The 15,325-nt window shown below is 40.8% G+C and overlaps 2 protein-coding genes across 19 annotated transcripts in view; both read right to left on the minus strand.

Annotated features, from left to right (window-relative positions):
• PARD3 (par-3 family cell polarity regulator) overlaps window positions 1-15,325 on the minus strand; it is an 870,612-nt gene that overhangs the window by 610,705 nt on the left and 244,582 nt on the right. The gene's annotated exons all lie outside the window — the stretch shown is intronic.
• LOC126076514 (uncharacterized) overlaps window positions 1-15,325 on the minus strand; it is a 450,270-nt gene that overhangs the window by 10,274 nt on the left and 424,671 nt on the right. The gene's annotated exons all lie outside the window — the stretch shown is intronic.

The raw sequence follows: 15,325 nt of genomic DNA on the forward strand, positions 1-15,325 counted from the left end.
TATTCAGGCAGCCAACAGATACATGAGAAAATGCTCCCGATCATTAGCCATTAGAGAAATGCAAATTAAAACTACGATGAGATTCCATCTCACGCCAACTAGACTGGCATTAATCCAAAAAACACAAAATAATAAATGTTGGAGAGGCTGCGGAGAGATTGGAACTCTCATACACTGCTGGTGGGATTGTAAAATGGTACAATCACTTTGGAAATCTATCTGGCGTTATCTTAAACAGTTAGAAATAGAACTACCATACAACCCAGAAATCCCACTCCTCGGAATATACCCTAGAGATACAAGAGCCTTCACACAAACAGACATATGCACACCCATGTTTATTGCAGCTCTGTTTACAATAGCAAAAAGCTGGAAGCAACCAAGGTGTCCGTCAACGGATGAATGGGTAAATAAATTGTGGTATATTCACACAATGGAATACTACGCATCGATAAAGAACAGTGACGAATCTCTGAAACATTTCATAACATGGAGGAATCTGGAAGACATTATGCTGAGCGAAATGAGTCAGAGGCAAAAGGACAAATATTGTATAAGACCACTATTATAAGATCTTGAGAAATAGAAAAAACGGAGAAGAACACATACTTTTGTGGTTACAAAGGCGGGAGGGAGGGAGGGAGGGAGGGAGGGAGGGAGGGAGAGGGTTTTTTATTGATCAACCAGTAGATAAGAACTGCTTTGGGTGAAGGGAAAGACAACACACAATACAAGGAAGGTCAGCCTAATTGGACTGGACTAAAAGCAAAGAGGTTTCCGGGATAAAATGAAAGCTTCAAAGGTCAGCGGAGCAGGGGCTGGGATCTGGGGAACATGGTTTGAGGAGACTTCTAAGTCAATGGGCAAAATAATTCTATTATGAAAACATTCTGCATGCCACTTTGAATTGTGGCGCCTGGGGTCCTAAATGCCAACAAGTGGCCATCTAAGATACATCAATTGGTCTCAACCCACCTGGAGCAAAGGCAAAGGAAGAACACCAAGGCCACACGACAACTAAGAACCCAAGAGACAGAAAGGACCACATGAACCAGAGACCTACATTATCCTGAGACCAGAAGAACTAGTTGGTGCCCGGCCACAATCAATGTCTGCCCTGCTAGGGAGCATAACAGACAACTCCTGAGGGAGCAGGAGGCCAATGGGATAGAGACCCCAAATTCTCATAAAAAGACCATACCTAATGATATGAAAGCGACTAGAGGAATCCCAGAGACAATGCTCCCCAGAACTTCTGATGGCACAGGACAGGAACCATCCCCGAAGACAAATCATCAGGCACGAAAAGGACTGGTCAGCGGGGGGAGAGAGATGCTGATGAAGAGTGAGCCCATTAAATTAGGTGGACACTGGAGAGTGTGTTGGCAACTCTTGACTGGAGAGGGGATGGGAAGATAGAGAGAGAGGGAAGATGGCAAAATTGGCACGAAACGAGAGACTGAAAGGGCTGACTCAATAGGGGGAGAGCAAGTGGGAGAAGGGAGTAAGATGTATGTAAACCTACATGTGACAGACTGATTGGAATGGTAAATGTTCACTTGAAGCTTAATAAAAATTAATTAAAAAAAAAATCAGCACTTCCATTTAGACACTAAAATGTTCAGTTTTGGGATTCTAGGAAAGGCAACAGGAATAGGTTTTTAATTTTTTGTCTTAATGCTTCAGCGAGCAGACCAAGTTGCAAAGCTAAGCCTGCCATGGGGGACCTAGGAGTTGTGACTTGCTCCCCACCAGTTCAGACTAACTTTTCATTTTTTAAATAATATTTTATTGTGTTTTTGGTGGAACTTTACACAGTAAATTAGGATCCCATTCGACAATTTCTATAGAAACTGTTCAGTGATATTAGTTACATATTTCACACTGTGTCAACACTCTATTTAGCTGTGTTCTGTTTGTTCCATTTCCAGTACTCTATTTCCCCATCCCCTCATCTTCTCATCTTCGCCTTTAGAGTAAATGTTCACCTTCTGGTCTCATATAGATGGTTTCTTAGTAGAGCACTGTACTTATGGGTAATATCCTTTATTTTGAGTGCCGTGTTGTTTCGCTAAAAGATGATCTCCGGATAGTTTTGGCTCAAGGTTTAAAGAATAGCTCAGGGCAGTAGTCTCAGAGAATCCGCTGGTGTCAACTGATTCAGTTAGTCTGGCTTTTTTTTTTTTTTTTAAGAATTTGTGTTTTTTCTACATTCTTCTCCCGTTCTACCAGGGACCAATGGTCAGAATGGGTCGGTAGTGGTAGCCGGGCACCATCTAGTTCTTCGAGGCTTAGGGTAGATAAGACTGTGGCTCGTGTAACCTATTAGTCTCATAGACTTGTTTCTTTTCTGAGACTTTGGTTTTCTTCTTACTCTTTTGTTCCTGACGAGTAGAGACAAATAGTTGAATCTTAGATGGCCACTTCCAAGCTTTTAAGACCCCTGATGCTATTCACTTCACTAGGATACAGAACATGAACTTTGTGAAAGAGATTACGCCAATTGACTGAGTGGTCCCATGAGACTAAGGTCCTAAGCTAGACTTAGCTTCAGATGCCTCTTTACAATATTAAAATTACTGAGGACTCCACCAAGCTTTCATTTAGTTTATGTGAGTTATATCTACTGATATTACCCAGCTTAGAAATTAAAACTTAGAAAAATTTTAAACACAAGTATACACAAGCACAGATTACATTAGCCATCAGATCAATGATGACATCACACATCATTTAGCTTCTAGAAAACACGACTGTACATTCGTGAGAGAATGAAAGTAAAAAGGCCAATAATATCTTAGAATTGTTATAAAAATAGTTGTGACCTCGAGGATACCTAAGAGGGTCTCTGGGGAGCCCCAGAGACCCTACAGACCACTCTCGGAGAACTATAAAACATAAGAATCAAGGGTCCTGTCTATTATCAGCCACATAAAATCATCCTCTTGTTTTATTAATTTGCTGGAGCAGAAGTAAATATATCAATCCACCTACAGCGTCCTACTTACAGTTTAGTAAAACAAACGGAAAAAAAAGGGGAGGGTGGTGTTTTCATTGATTAAAACCTTGGCAACAATTTATGTCTTGGATATTAATTTTCCTGTTTTTGAGTGGTTAGAAAGGAATATCAGATTAATATTGATGATGATGATGATAAGGACAGCTAACATTTTTAGAGCACTTAGTACAAGCCTTTCACATATATAATTCATTTGGCCTTTACAACCCAGTGAAGCAGGATCAACCTGGTAAAGCAGCTACTCTAGAACATAAACAGTCAAAAGGCTTCCTGTGTGAGAGAGCAAAACAAGCAACGATTTTAAAAGACAAAATCAAAAATCCTATCTATTTGGGAAATAATGCAAGAGCACACCAAAGAATAATAAACCAAAAGAAAAGATAGAGTCACAACTTTTGTTGAAGAAAACAATGACTGAATTAAGAACTTAGTGTAACTGAACCCAACAATTCAAGTCACTGGAACACTGAGCTAGGAAATCTTGCCCTCGTTTAATCTGGGGACTCATATTTGGACCAATTTGATGTGCATCACTTGTACAAGGTGAGCTACTTCGGCAAACAAAAATATTTGCTAACAACAAAAAAGTTGCTGAACAGGAAAAACAACGCAGGATTCAGATTTAGCGAGATAATGCAAACACTAGGCTCCACAGTGTAAGAAGGAGCCCTGGTGGTGGAGTGGTTAAAAGCTTAGCTGCTAACCAAAAGGTGGGTGGTTCAAATCCACCAACCGCTCCTTGGAAACCCTATGGGGCAGTTCTACTCTGTCCTATACAGTCCCTATGAGTTGGAACTGATTCGATGGCAACGGGTTTTTTTGGTACCACGTGATAAATCATTTCTTCTTCTTGGATTACCCAAGCAACTAGAATTTCCCCGAAGAAAAATTATCACTCAAATTGTGATAAATATGAACATTTGGAGGTATGAATGACTACAGCAAGCAACTATTAACTCTAAATGTCTTACACAAATTTTTTGATATCTTCAAAATATTACTAACACTTTAAAGAAAAAGATTTGTTTTACTAACAAAACTCTAAATTGTCTTCTGTGTGTGTGTGTGTGTGTGTGTGTGTGTGTGTGTGCGCGCACATGTGTGTTTTAAGTTAGGTTCTGACTTAAACAGAAATTTTACCATCAAAGCACAATTTAAATCTCATGGATTTCCTTCCACAGCTCTGAATCTGAATACGTTCCTTCACATTCTAAAAAGAGAGATGTGTTGGATCAGATCATTCTAAAGGCCTGGGCCTCCCAGCCCTAATGTTTTATAATTATAAACATTCCAATAAAATTTTATAACTCCTCAAGACACTCAGTTCCTTCAAGCAATGTCCGGTATCAGAACTCGATAGCCTACTTAAAGGTTGAGATGAGTCCGCAGCCTACAATCATGGTATTCACAGATTTAATGGGAGTGGTGCTAAAAAAAAAAACCCCAAACCAGTTGTCTTCGAGTTGACTCCAACTCATGACCATCCCACGTGTGCCCGAGTAGAGCTGTGCCCCACAGGGTGCCTGAGCGGGGCTGTGCCCCGCAGGGTGCCCAAGCAGGGCTGTGCTCCGCAGTGTGCCCGAGCGGGGCTGTGCTCCACAGTGTTCTCACTGGCTGATCTTTTTGACGTAGACCACCAGGCCTTTCCTCTGAGGCACCTCTGAGTGAACTTGAACCACTAACCTTTGGGTTAGCAGCCAAGCATGTTAACTGTTTTGCACCACTAAAGGGCTCCACGTGACATACAGTCACTGTGGGATCGGGCTGTTCATCAAAAACAAGATCTACTGTAGTCACGAAAGTCAACTTCAAGGAAGTTTCTGAACTGTATTTGTCTCATGCACTGACTTCTCAGAAAATGTTATCAGGATTATAACTTTAAACCAGAAGGTTTTCAAGAGAGGCTGGGACACTCCCTAGGGAGTGCTTAAAATTTCAAAGGCATTTATTATCCAGTTTAGTCATGTCTGAGAATTTACATACTGGAATGATTTTTTATTATAAGTGACTTCCTCTTATAATTCATCTTTTGATAGATCATTAGTTAGCCTATAATACATTCTATAATATTAATATTAAGAGAATGTGTCCTATGATATAAGAACTCAGGCATGACATTCTTCTATCTCCCTGGGTATTATATTTATAGGTAGGTTATATTTTCCATGAATTTCAATTCAGGATATCAAAAGGAAGTTATAAAATATTTATTATAAAAAGAGGGTATTGTTGATGTATCAGTTGGTCCCAACCCACGTGGAGTAAAGGAGAATGAAGAACATCAGACACAGGGAAAATATTAGCCCAAGACACAAAAGGGCCAAATAAACCAGAGATTCCATCAGCCTGAGACTAGAAGAATTAGAGGGTGCCTGGCTACCACCAATGTCCGCCCTGAGAGGGGACAGAGCAGAGAGTCCCTGATGGAATGGGAGAAAAGTGAGGAGCAGAACCATACTTACATAAAAAGACCAGACTTAATGGTCTGACTAAGACTGTAGAAACCTTTGAAGCCATGGTCCCTGGATGCTCTGTTAACCCAGAACTAAAGCCATTCCCGAAGCCTACCCTTCAGACAAAAATTAGACTGGACTATAAAACATAATACCTGTGAAGTATGTGCTTCTTAGTTCAAGCAGATACATGAAACCGGATGGGTGGCTCCTGTCTGGAGGCAGGATGAGAAGGCAAGAAGAGACAGGAACTGGTTGGGTGGACACAGTGAACCCGGGGTGGAAAGGGGGAGTGTGTTGTCTCTCACATTACAGGGATTGCAGGTAGTGTCACATAACAGTATGTGTATAAATTTTTGTATGATAAATTAACTTGAGCTGTAAACTTTCACCTAAAGCACAATAAATAAAAAAGAGGGTATTGTGTCTGAGAATTTATTTTTTTACTTTAATCAATAAAAATCAATGTTGCCAATTTGGCATAAGACATACATTCTTCTCTGATCTCCAAATTTCCCCAAAATTCACTGTTACATTTAACAGACATCCCTGATCTTTCAAGACTCTGATTCAATCATCAGCTGGTGAAGACATTTGTCCATAATTCCTTTAAGTCCTCAGGGCCCTCAAACACACAACACAATGGTCCACTAGTCAGTTTTCCTGCTATAAGGATCCTGGCAATTCTCAGCATTTTCCAGGATTCAGACACACATGCTGTCATAGATTGAACTGTGTCCCCCAAAAAATGTGTCAACTTGATTAGGCTGTGATTTCCAGTACTGTGTGGTTGTCCTCCATTTTGTGATTGTAATTTTATGCTAAAGAGGATTAGGGTGGGATTGTAACACCCTTACTAGGTCACATCCCTGATCCAATGTAATGGGAGTTTCCCTGGGGTGTGGCCTGCACCACCTTTTATCTCTCAAGATAGAAAAAGGGAAAGGGAAGCAAGCAGAGGGTGGGGATCTCATACCACCAAGAAAGCAGCACTGGCAGCAGAGTGCATCCTCTGGACCCAGATTCCCTGCACAGAGAAGCTCCTAGTCCGGGGAAGATGGATGAGAAGGCCAACAGAGAGAGAAGGCATTCTGCTGGAGCTGACGCCCTGAATTTGGGCTTTTAGCCTACTTTACTATGAAGAAAAAAATTTCTCTTTGTTAAAGCCACCCACTTGTGGTATTTCTGTTATAGCAGCACTAAGACACATGCAACTTCCAAAATCATATGACTCCAAAACAGGGGCCTACCATAGTGACTAGAGGGGCCCCGGCAGCACAGTGGTTAAGCATTTGGCTGCCAACCAAAAGGTCAGCAGTTTGAATCTGCCAGTTGCTACTTAGAAACCCTAGGGGGCAGTTCTACTCTGTCCTATAGGTCACTATGAGTCGGAATCAACTTGACGGCAACGGGTTTTTGTTTTGTTTATAGTGGCTAGGAGGAGCCCTGGTGGCACGAAGGTTACTCGATTGGCTGTTAACCAAAACATATGAACCCACCCGGTGGCTCTGTGGGAGAAACACCTGACAATCCACTTCCATAAAGATTATAGCCTAGAAAACCCTGTTGGGCAGCTCTACTCTGTCACATGGGGTCAATATGAGTCTGAGTCCACTCCACAGCACCTAAGAACAACAACATGGAGACTACATGGTATAAGGCAGCTGGAAACCAAATCCATTACCTTCGAATCTATTCCGACTCACAGCAACCCTATAGAACAGAGTAGAACTGCCTATAGGGTTTCCAAGGAGCGACTGATGGATTTGAACTGCTGACTCAAAACCAAACCCACCGTGGAATGAGTAAACTCCGACTCATACTGACCCTATGGGACAGTGTAGAGCTGCCCTACAGGGTTTCCAAGGCTATAATCTTTATGGAAGCAGGCTGCCACATCTTTCTCCCGTGGAGCAGCTGGTGGATTCCAACTGCGGACCTTTTGGTTAGCAGCCCCGTGCTTTAACCACTGCACCACCAGGGTTTCTTCATCTTAATTAAAGGAAACTGTAATTTCAATACAAATTTTCAATTAGATTTTAAACTCTTAGGACATAAGCATTAAGTGGTAAGCTTCCCGCCCTCAAAATGGGGCATACTGGAAGGCTTTGTAGACACAGATATGACCTCTGGAGCCCATCATCTACGTGTGTACACAAAGGGCACATACTACGCAACAGCATTAGCTTCTTTGCTGTCTGGACTCCTAAGCCTGATACATAAATTAGTATGTCATACCTCATAACTTAAAGAAGTAGTGCTTCTCAACCGGAAACCCTGGTGGCGTAGTGGTTAAGTGCTACGGCTGCTAACCAAAGGGTTGGCAGTTCAAATCCACCAGGCACGCCTTGGAAACTCTATGGGGCAGTTCTACTCTGTCCTATACAGTCACTATGAATCGGAATTGACTCAATGGCACTGGGTCTGGGCTTCTCAGCCATGGCTGAAGTTATCTATTTGCATCTCTCCCAGTAGGCTCTTTGACTGAAGGGCCTGGAATGGGCCTACCTACCAACTGTGATCAAGTTGATTTGGACTCATGGCAACCTCATATATGTCAAAGTAAAACTGTGCTCCGTAGGGTTTTCACAGTGACTAATTTTCTGGAAGTAAATTGCCAGGTCCTTCTTCAGAGGCACCTCTGGGTGGACTCAAACCTCTGATCTTTTTAGTTAGCATATTAACTGTATGCAACACCCAGGCACTCTTGGGATGGGCCTAGCCAAAAACCAAACCTTTTGTCATCGAGTCAATTCCAACACACAGTGACCCTAGAGGACAGGTAGAACTACCCCATAGGGTTTCCAAGGAGCAGCTGGTGGATTCAAACTGCCAACCTTTTGGTTAGCAGCTGAGCTCTTAACTACTGTGACACCAGGGATCCGAGATGGGACTAGGTATTATTTTCTCCTAAATCAGAATCTGCAAAGGGTGAGCCAGGGAATATGTCTTGTTTTTCAATCTTTGCAGGTGGCTTTTATGTGTAATGGAGAATAAATAAGAACCAGTATTAGAGAAGTTTGGATCAGGGATTAAAAGGTAGGGCCTCCCCAAAGTCTTTACCCATTAGTTTCAATGGGAGTCCCTGAAGAAATGTACTATGAAAAACCACTACACTTTAAATACACAAGCCCACTTAGGTGCTGCAGAGGACCAGAGCTAGGTCCAAAAGAAAAGAACACTGGTGGTCACCTTTGGGCTCTCTTCCTTACCCCCATTTCTGCCTCAAAGAGGTTTTTGTTTATTTGCTTGTGTAACTTTCTCTCCTCAGGAGGGTTCCTGTTTGTCTTAGGTTTTAGAGCTGTTAACAGTCAAATCAGCGAGTCTTTAAAAGGTAACTCGAATTGAATTAACTCGTCCATAGAACCACACTGCCCATTCATTACATTTTAGAGCAAGAAATTTTAAGAAAAGACTACCTTTCAAAGGGGAGTAAAAAAGAATGGGGAGAAGGAAAAGGGCAAATGCATTGTGGGACCATACAAAACGATAGGGAACCAGATGGCAGCTGGATTTCGTTTCGCTCCTCCACCCACCCCCAGTTTAGTTTGTCACCCCCTGACTGCACCCATCAGAACTCTGTGGAAGGAGATGGCTGTGCAAATTTATTGGGAACCAAAGAAATCACTACAGCAAGAGTTTCAAAAACCCAAGATAATCCTGTAAGCTGACCAGTGTCGAGATCTGAATACTAAAACATACAAAACTGAGATGCCTCTCTGCCAGTTTTATTTACAGTGGAATATGTCAGGGTACAGTTTCTCTGGGTCCAATGCATAAATATCAAAGGAAATCTAGGCTTCAACGTCAGCCTCCCATTAAAGCAACCTGCAGTCAATTAACGTTGTCAGCAGCAAAACTCAATTTTCTCCCCTGCGTGTGGAGGTGAGCGCACAGGACAGGCTGGTGATTCCCGCTGAGACTGCGGCTAAGTGTTTCTAAGCAACGTTGCTCCATCATCTTCTCCGACAAAAACAAGGGAAAGGGTTTGAACTGCAGGCTGACAGAGCTCTGAATACTAATGACGAGGCAAAGAGGAACATTTCACTGGTAATTTCAGGGAGAAGAACATGGGAGCTGCTTCTAGCTTTAAATACATTGTAATGAGAACTTAGTATGCAGTTCACATAGCTGAACCCAAGCCTACATACGAAGTTCCTTCAGTGACCGTCCGTTCATGTGAGATTGGGCTCATTAATATACATACAGATTTGGTTTAGCAAATGGTTTGTGTGTGTTTTCTGGAAATTACTTGGAGGCAAAAAGAAAAAAAAAATCTTTCAACTTGTACATTTATTTGCTGTGGGATTTGTATAATCCTCTCAGGAACATTAAACCGACAACATTCTTACATTAGCACCTCCGCCCCAGAGACCCAGCCAGCCCCATGCGCTGAGCTATATAACAACCTGGAATCAAAATCAAAACATTTCACATGGTGGGTCATGCTGCTGAACGTGACAAAGCACAGCTGAGTGAATCCAGTCTGAATAAGAATCAAAGTTGTTTTTCTCTTCACTGCCTTCCTTCTCTTCCCAAAGCCATCACCATTGCTCTTATAAAATCACTGTCATGGACCTCATCTTCTCTGTCTGTAAAATGGGAGTGAAAAATCATTTTTCCTAATAAAAACTTTCCAGGACGACTAGAAATATATACATAGGATATACTTTACACTAAATATTTTCAAATTTTTAAATCAGAGTGTTACGCGATTCGAAGATAGGAATCATTTAATGTATCAGTTGATACCAAGATAAACTTTTAAAAAATGTGACACTCAGAATACTTCAATTACTGTTCAATAAAATTATCACAGGAAGAATAAAAAGATTAAATTGTTTCTAAAACACAGCAACACCTTATTTTAATAATTTTTTAGAAAATTTTTAACTGAGTTACCTTTTGAGTACACTAAAAAAAAATTCCATTTAGAGAAATTCTGGAGAATTGTTCACAAAGAAGTTATAAAACTATCCACAATAGGAGCTGGGTAAATCTTCATTTCTTATTTTGATAATTATTAAAACTAGACATTTTCCTTAAATCAAACAAGAAGGTATTCTTATGCCAATGAGTCATAAAATTATCAAGGAATAAATGTGAAAATAGTAAGAGAAACTAACATGTATGAAGCACACACTGTGTGCTCAGCACTATGCTGTGTTATTTACATCCATTATCTCATGTTAGTCTGACAACTCTGAGCTGAGTTCTATGGTCACCATTTAACATTCGGAGAAACCCGGAGGTAGGATTCAGACCCGCCTACAGAGCCTGTACCCCCATCAGCTCACACCCAACATTCCCAACTTCTCCCACATGTTCAATCCCTGAGGTAGGACACACTGCATCCATTTCTACGAGGAGTTTCACTAGCAGTACTCTTAATTCTACACATGCCTTACACAAACTAGACTTCAATGTGGATACAATTTTTAATTTGATTTTTATGACTCTATTCCGATGAAATTTATGCTATTAATGGGGAGGAGCTGAGGGAGAGGAAAAAGGAGAGTTGTTGAGCATGTACAATTTCAAGAGATCTGCTTATCTAGAGGTAAAAGAAAGCAAATAACTAAACCACTTTGTTGTTGCTGTTGTCATGTGCCGTTGAGCAGGTCCCCAACTCACAGTAACCCCACGCATAACAAGATTGGCCTGTTGTGATCCACAGGGTTTTCACTGGCAAATTTTCAGGACTAGGTCACCAAGCCTTTCTCCCGTGCCCAACTTAGTCTGGACGCTTTACTGAACCTTGCATAGCACCACAGCAACACGCAAGCCTGCAGCACAGCAACACACAAGGCTTCACCACTGACAGATGGGTTGTGCCTGAGGTGCACTAGCCAGGAGTCGAACCTGGGTCTTGTGCATGAAAGGTGGGAATTCTATCACTGAACCACCACTGCCCTCATAAACCACTTTGGCAACATCCTTTTCAATAATCCTGGGCACCTCGCAAGCGTTAGCATGACATGACGATGAAGAGCTCTGGGTCAGCGGTCACGAAAACCCATCTGCACCTCTGGCTTCCCATCACATGCACCAACTCGTCCAGATGACCTGGGATTCCTCAGCTGTGAAGTGGGTGTTCTCCTTGGGAGTTTTTGTAAAGATTAAATGAGAAAATACACATAAAGAGCCTACTTCATTGCCACACACTTCGTAGCACTAAACATAACGTTGCTACCATTTTCATTACAGAAAATAATTTTAAATTCTCCACTTAAAGCCATATTGGTAAAAATCCCAAAATGCACTTTAATTTCTTGCTGAGAGCTGTAAAATTATATTTCTTTTTAAAGGTTTTATCTATTCCCCGTGCTTTTTACTAATCCTGGTTGTTATCCCTAACAGCTATTCTAAAAATTTGGAGTCTCCCACATTTCAAACTTTTAAGCTTGACATCACGATGAAGCTTGGGCACAGAAAGGTTTATACTGTAATTCAAAGAGTAAACAAACCAAATTGCAGTAGTAGAATCACTTCTAAACACAATGTGTTGAGGATGGGCACCATAACCTCAACAATGTTAGCTGCTAATAAAATGAAGTATTTAGGTACTATTTGAATACCAATGAAATTTAATGTTATAAAGCAGATTGACATGATTCATTTACTGACTCAGGTGACTCCTTTACCCCATCTCTGTCTTTCTTGAGTGATCTAGCATGTTTATCATTTAATTTCTTACAGAAAATGTAGAATATGGTCACAGTATGGAGTAATATTTTTGTTTCTGCTTCTCCCCCCCACACACAAAATACATGTGTCATGTTAAAATTTAGCTTACTTGCCTGAACTCATAGTAAGTATTCAGCGTCTTAAACATTTTTTGATTAAAATTTCTTTTTAAAAGCTAATGATTATTGCATTGCTTAAATTAAACATAGGAGCTGAACTAAATATGAATTAACACTTCCTTGAGATTTCTGGAAAAATATGTTCTAGAAACTTTTTTTAGGTTATTTTAAAAAAAAAATTGCACAGATTTATGGAATTTCAGGAGTGGGAAAAAATAGTATTTTTAACACAACCCCTTGTGTTAAAAGTGGTGATAATAAGTCCTCAAAAGACACATCAACTTGCCTGATTTCATACATCGTATTTTAATAAGAAATCCAGAACTAAGGTCCAAGGGTTTGAGAAGCCAAGGCTTTATCTCTCCTGGTACAGAGCTGAACCTGATGAAAACAGACAGTGGGAAGCAACTGGACATGCTGGCAGGACTGTAAGAAGTATTGCTGAAAAAAGGGGATTTCACTGGTTATAGATGAGAAATAGAATCTTCTAATAACAATACTATGGGTAATTCCTAAAGTGCCTAAAAACTACTATCTGGCATGTCTGACAACCGAACCATGCATGAATTGATTCACTGGCTAACTAGAAGGCATTCTTTGTAACACAGCAAGTTGTTTTCACATTAACTCTACAACTAAAGGAATATAAAGAATACAAAAGCTGATAGCAACTATTTAAAAATTGACACCAAGAACCAACAAATGCCTGGGTAGAGATATAAAGACCTGTTGGAAGTTTCATTATGTGAATTTACTGCCAATTCACTTGTCTTAAAAGTTGTGTTATAAAACATACTGTCCTTTGTTGTTCCAAATAAGATTTGAAGGAAATAATAACTTTCTGAAGAGTGTTTCTAGAATTTTCTTCTCTGAAGTCAAATCTTAGACCCTTACAGAAACGGTGAGCAGATTAGGCAATTTTTAGTTTCACTAAAGAAGAAAGGGAGGAAATCACACAGAAAACAAGCACAATGCTAGCATCTAGCTGCTTGCATTTTCTCCTGAAGACTTTGGAAACAACAGGGAAATGAGAAGTAAGGACAGAAAATGACCTGTGGGAACAAATATGCTCTCCAATATACTCTTGTATCCTCTTGCTCAAATGAATGAAGTACCTATTGTAATGTATATGCACATATACATGAAGAATACACCGTTCATAACGAGCTCTTAATTAACCATATGCACAGCTAACTGCGATGACCATTGTGCCGTACACAGTGTGCAACACAGCCTCAGAGATGTCCACGGTGACACCCATTTCCCCTTCCTCCTTGGTAAGGGAACGCTGATTTTTAGCTGAGCAGCCACGCACTCACCTTGCAGCTAAACTGCGTCATAAAAGCAGGAGTGCTACTTGATACTTCCGAAAAGGGAAGCCACATGCCCTTCTGGTGCCTGCAATGTCACGGTGGAAGCTTAGGCAGCCACCTTGGACCATGAGGTGATGTGCTAAGGATGACACCACCTTGAGAAAGGTGTTTGGTTCTCTGACACTAGGGCTGTCAAACATACCAGCCCCGGACTGGCAACTGCTTGACTTCCTTTATGTAAGAGAGAAATAAACTTCTAGTGTGTTTAAGCCATTGTTGTTACTACTGGGGGACTTTCTGGTATACATAAACACTCATACTTAATTCTAATCAGGTAACAGATTTACAAAAATTACCAAGCAAATACTTAGTAAGTATTTAACTATGAAAAAGACAGAGATGTTAGTTTTTGTTTTACTGCTATGAAATTTAAACTAAGTTTAAGCACGTGCCAGTAAGACAACAAAAAGCTGAGAAAGAAAAGCAAAGTTGTCCCTGTATTATTAGATTCAAAGCAATCACTTCTCAAAAATGGACAGCCAAGAAGGCTGCTACTCTAAGTTACAGGATCAGAGAAGCACATACTCCCTGCTTTCATTGTTATCTTTGGATTTTGTTCTGTTTTTTTTTTTTTTGCTTTGCAGCTTTAGTGAGTAAGATTGCCAGGCACATCACTACAGGAACGTTGTTGTTAGGTGCTACTGAGGCAGGTCTGTCTCATAGAGATACTATGTGCAACAGAAACAAACACTGCCCAGTCCTGCTCCATCCTCACAATCACTGTTATGCTTGAGCCCACTGTTGCAGCCACTGTGTCAATCCATCTCATTGAGGGTCTTCCTATTTTTCACTGACCCCCTAGCTAAGTATGTTCTCCTTTTCCAGGGACTGGTCCCTCCTGACAACACATCCTAAGTATGTGAGACGAAGCTGCACCATCCTCGCTTCTCAGGGGTATTCTGGCTGTACTTCTTCCAAGACGGATTTATTCGTCCTCCTGGCAGTCCATGGCACATTCAGTATTCTTCACCAACAACCATAATTCAAATGTATCAATTCTTCTTTGGTCTTCTTCTTAATCGTTCAGCTTTCCCACGCATAAAAGGTGATTGAAAATACCATGGCTTGGCTCAGGTACACCTCAGTCCTCAAAGTGGTATCTTTGCTTTTCAACACTTTAAAAAAGGCATTTGCAGCAGATTTGCCCAATGCAATGCATCTTTTGATTTCTTGACTGCTGCTTTCATGGGTGTTGATTGTAGATCCAAGTAAAATGAAATCCTTGAATCTTTTCTCCATTATCATGATGTGGTTATTGGTCCCGCTGTGAGGATTTTTGTTTTCTTTATGTTGAGGTGCAATCCACACTGAAGGCTGTGGTCTTTGATGGTCATCACTAAGTGCTTCAAGTTCTCTTCACTTTCAGCAAGCAAGGTTGGGTCATCTGCATATCACAGGTTTGTTAATGAGCCTTCCCCCAATCCTAATGCCGAATTCTTCTTCACATAGTCCAGCCTCTCGGATTATTTGCTCAGCATACAGATTGAATAAGTATGGTGAGAGGATACAGCCCTAATGCACACCTTTCCTGATTTTAAGCTACTCAGTATACCTTTGCTCTGTTCGAATGACCGCCTCTTGATTTATGTACAGGTTCGGCATGAACATAATTAAGTGTTCTGGAATTCCCATTCTTTGCAATGTTAGCCATAATTTGTTATAACCACACAGTCA

This window comes from Elephas maximus, chromosome 4 (assembly GCF_024166365.1).
Source record: "Elephas maximus indicus isolate mEleMax1 chromosome 4, mEleMax1 primary haplotype, whole genome shotgun sequence".
Taxonomy (NCBI): Eukaryota; Metazoa; Chordata; class Mammalia; order Proboscidea; family Elephantidae; genus Elephas; species Elephas maximus.